Source organism: Littorina saxatilis, linkage group LG2, assembly GCF_037325665.1.
Source record: "Littorina saxatilis isolate snail1 linkage group LG2, US_GU_Lsax_2.0, whole genome shotgun sequence".
NCBI classification, from domain to species: domain Eukaryota; kingdom Metazoa; phylum Mollusca; class Gastropoda; order Littorinimorpha; family Littorinidae; genus Littorina; species Littorina saxatilis.
Window position 1 is genome coordinate 66,919,567 of NC_090246.1, and position 5,000 is coordinate 66,924,566.

Genomic DNA, 5,000 nt, shown 5'->3' on the forward strand with positions numbered 1-5,000 from the left:
GTCTGTATCTATGTGTATGTGTGTATTTTATTACACTTCCTAGTTTATGATAAAAATAAAATTTAAATAAAACCTCCACCAAGGAACACTGTTTATGCGTGCGAGCGTTTGAGTGTGGATGTCTGTGTGTGTGTGTGTGTGTGTGTGTGTGTGTGTGTGTGTGTGTGTGTGTGTGTGTGTGTGTGTGTGTGTGTGTGTGTGTGTGTGTGTGTGTGTGTGTGTGTGTGTGTGTGTTATTGTGTGTGTTTGTTTGTTTGTGATTGTGCGTGTTTGTGATTGTGCGTTGTGTTTGTCTGTTTGTCGGTGCGTGTCTTTGTCGGTGTGTGTCTATGCCTGTGTGTGTCTGTATCTGTGTGTTTGTGTGTGTTGTATTACACTTCCTAGTGCGCGTGTGTACACTCGAGCGGCACACACGCACGCACAAATATGCACGCACATATACACTCGCAAATAAGCAGTAAGACGTAACCATAGAAATGAGTGAAAGAGATTGAATCTCCAAATTTGAGGTAAACACTTTTAAGATTAGTTCAAGTAAAATGAGTGAATAACTGCATCATCTCATTGTATTAAATTGCTTTGAAATTCGGGTCGCTTCCTCCGAGGTGGAAAGCTAGCAGCAACAAGAGTTGCACTACCTAGGTGTTTGCGTGTCAGTTAAGGTGTATTCAGACACCTGCACTTTTGGCGGCAGAATGACCGAAGTCACCCTGAACGTGACACCGACTGTGGCGGGACATGGATGCCGACCCTGACTCGAGTCTGCACAAACAGTTGACCGGCCCGCCGTGTAAGTCTAAGCCTGGATTCGAGCTTGTTTACAAGTCACGTGCTCGACCAGCTGGACGACATGGCCCCCTGGTTCTCTGTCTTCGGATAAATTTAAACAAATAAAACGTAGGCATTGTGACGGTATTCGGTACCTCTCGGGTCGTGTCGGTCGAACTCGGTCGGTCATGTGATGGGGCGCGCATGTGCAACGGTGCCTTTCCGCCCACTACTCGCTTCGCTCTGGCATGCACGCGGGACACTGATGAGGCATGGCTTACCGCATCGAATTGTATTGTTGTCATCTGTAGCAGTTTGCTAGACAAGTAAACTAGATGAACGTACCTGATGTGAGTGTTGTTTATGTACGCTCGGAACACGACATGGTGGCAGCGGTGGGATTCTTTACCCAACCGTGAGTTTTGAAATAGTCGAGCATAGTCGTACGGAAGAAGAAGAGCATGCCATTCAAACCGCCTGAACCACTCGACTTTGGGAGGCCCGACCAGTGGCTCACGTGGCGTAAGCGTTTCGAACGCTACAGGGTTGCTTCTAAACTTGACAAAGAACAATTTTCAGTCCAGGTCAGTTCCTTAATCTATGCTATGGGCATACAAGCCGAACAGATCTACGAACAGTTCGAATATGACGAGGACAATGACGAAGCAAAACTGGAGGACGTACTGAAGTTATTTGACACGCACTTCGTTCCACAAAAGAACGTCATACACGTTCGAGCCGTCTTCAACACCAGAAGCCAACACAGCGGCGAGCAAATCGAACCTTACGTCAGAGCCCTGTACGAACTTTCTGAGCACGCAGATTTTCATAACCGCGACGAAGCCATTCGCGACAGGTTCGTCCTTGGTGTGAACGACCGAGAACTCTCAGAAAAGTTACAAATGCAAGCAGACCTGAATTTGCAAGACGCCATTAAGCAAGCCAGGCAGTACGAGCAAGTCAAGAGACAGCTGTCTGAGCAACGTTCCAGTGTCGACGCCGTACACACCGGTACGCAGCGACTCAACAGACGCCCTCGCGGCGGTGCAGGTGCAGCAGGTACCAGCTGTGACAGTGGCAGCAGCGGTCCAGCAACCAAGCACGCCGGTTCCAGGGGTGGATTTCGTCATCCGCGTGGTGGCGGTCGTCGCTTTCCTCAGGAGGGGAGAAGTGATGCATCATGTTCACGCTGCGGACGTGGACAACACAAGAAAGACAGTGACTGTCCAGCAAAAGGGAAGCAGTGTCACGGCTGTGGCAGGTACGGACATTTCTTTTCTTGTTGCCGTTCCAAGCAAGTCAACGCTGTCGACGCAGAAGAAGTGTACTACATGGGTGTCGTACACAAGCAGGGAGCTGAACCAGCATGGTACACTGACCTATCATTTGGACGTCGCAAGATCAAATTCAAGATCGACACAGGTGCAGATGTGACCATCATTTCCAAATCCCTCTACCTGACCCTTGTCCCGTGTCCCAAACTTATCCCCACCTGTGCAGTCATGCACGGCGCAGGCGGACAGATATCCTGCATAGGATTCTTTAGGGACACTACCAACATCAACGGTCAAGAGTTTCACCTGGATATCTATGTCGTCGACAGCAAGACAGAGAGCTTATTAAGCAGAGAAGCCTGTAAACGCATGGGACTTGTCCAACGTCTCGACAGCATACAGCCAGCGTTCGGTGAGTTGGACCAGCAACCAGTCAACTGCCCACCGGCAAAGATCGTCTTGAAAGAGAACAGCCAGCCCTACAGTCTGCACACAGCTCGGAGAGTACCCATACCTTTGATGAAGAAGGTAGAAGAAGAACTGGAAAGGATGAAGAAGGCCGGAATTATTGAGGAAATAACCGAGCCAACAGATTGGTGTTCTCCGATGGTGCCAGTTTTGAAGAAATCTGGAGCGGTCCGGATCTGCACGGACTTGAAAAAGCTGAACCTGTCAGTCAAGAGGGAGAGATACCCGATTCCGACTCTCGACGACATTTTGCATCGACTCAAAGGAGCGAAGATTTTCAGCAAGCTGGACGCAACGTCGGGGTTTTATCAAATTCCTCTCGACCCAGAAACTGCCAAGTACACAACCTTCATCACGCCATTCGGAAGGTACTACTACAAAAGACTTCCGTTCGGAATATCCTCCGCTCCCGAGATTTTCCAACGTACGATGGAGACGATCCTGAAGGGAGAAGAAAACACGATCTGTTTCTTCGACGACGTTCTCATCTACAGCAACTCAGACGAAGAACACGAGCAGCATCTTGAGAGCTCCATGAAGAAGATTGTCGAGGCCGGGCTCAAGCTCAACAAGGAAAAATGCAGCTTCAAGCAGTCAGAGATCGAGTTCCTTGGTCACGTGATCAACGCCGACGGAATCAGACCAGACAAGAAGAAGATTGATGCCATCATCAACATGCCTGACCCGACCAACGTCACAGAACTGAGAAGAATTCTGGGCATGATGAACTTTCTGGGACGATTTCTGCCAAACTTGTCGTCAGTCTTGAAGCCTGTCACCGAGTTGCTGGAGAAAGACAAGGCGTGGAACTGGGGACAGCCACAGACACTCGCGTTTTCAAAAGCGAAAGAGCTCCTGACAGCAGCTCCTACCCTCGCTTACTTCGACTTGACTAAGCCGACAACGGTCAGTGCCGACGCGAGCAGCTACGGTATTGGCGGCGTACTCCTGCAGCAGCATGGGGAGAAGATGAAGCCAGTCGCTTTCTGCTCAAGAACTCTGACATCAACGGAACAAGGGTATGCCCAGATTGAGAAGGAGTGTCTAGCTGCTGTGTGGGCGTGCGAAAAGTTCGAACGTTATCTGATCGGTCTGGAGAAATTTACGCTCGAAACCGACCACAAGCCGCTCATTCCTCTCATCAACACCAAAGATTTGGACGAAACGCCCATCAGATGTCAGCGGATGCTGATGAGACTGATGCGATTCAGCTTGACAGCAAGTTATTCACCAGGCAAGACGCTTGTGGTGGCTGACGCCTTGTCGAGAAGTCCTCAGTCGCCTGTCCAAGAGGGGAGAGAAGAGACATCGGAAGACAGAGCCGATGTTGCCACACTACTGGCGGAAGATGTGGAAGCTCACGTCGACGCTGTCCAATCTTCATGGCCGGTTTCAGACAAAAGACTAGACGAGATAGCAGCACTGAGTCAGCAAGATCCTGTCGTCAAAGCAGCTCTACACTACACGGCCAACGGTTGGCCCAGGTACGTCACTGACGTAGAGCCAGCTCTGAAAGACTACTACGCATTCAGAGGGGAGTTCAGCATACATCGAGGTCTTCTCGTCAGAGGCGTCCGGATCGTCATTCCGCAGGTCTTGAGAGAAGAAATGCTGAACCGGATTCACGAAGGCCATCTCGGGATAACCAAATGTCGAGAAAGAGCAAAGTCGACAGTTTGGTGGCCAGGCATCAATGAAAACATCAAGCAAAGAGTGTCAGCATGTCAACACTGCGAAGAGAAGCAGCCATCCCAAAGAAGTGAGCCACTTATGACAACAGAACTCCCAGACAGACCATTCCAGATGGTTGCTGCAGACTTGTGTGACTTCAAGGTACAGAGTTATCTTGTTCTGATTGACTATTATTCAAGATATCTTGAAATCGCTCATCTTCCGAGAGAGACATCTGAAGTCGTCATTGGACGGATGAAGAACATCTTCGCACACCACGGAATACCAGATGTCATCGTCACGGACAACGGTTCTCAGTTCACATCAACAGAGTTCCAGAACTTTGCAGCAGCATGGAAGTTTACTCACTCGACTAGCAGTCCATACTTTCCTCAGTCGAATGGAGAAGCCGAGCGAGCAGTACAAGAGGCCAAGAAGATTCTCGCTCAAGAAGACCCGTTCTTAGCCCTACTCAGTCACCGGGCTACACCTACGACGCCAACAGGAACGAGCCCAGCGGAGCTAGCACTCGGAAGAAAGATGCGAACGACGCTCCCTACTCTCGCAAGCAATCTCATCCCAAAGACGGTCAGAAGGGATGCGATCAAGGCGCGGGACGAGCAAGCAAAGCTCAGAAACAAGAGTGACCACGACAGACGTCATGGGACAGAGACCCTGCCGCCACTAATACCAGGTGACACTGTTCTCCAGAAACTAGACCACGAAAAGTCCTGGGGAAAACCAGCAACAGTCCTGCGTCAATGTGCACCACGGTCCTACGAGATACGGTCAGAAAGGGGACAGTATCGTCGGAACAGA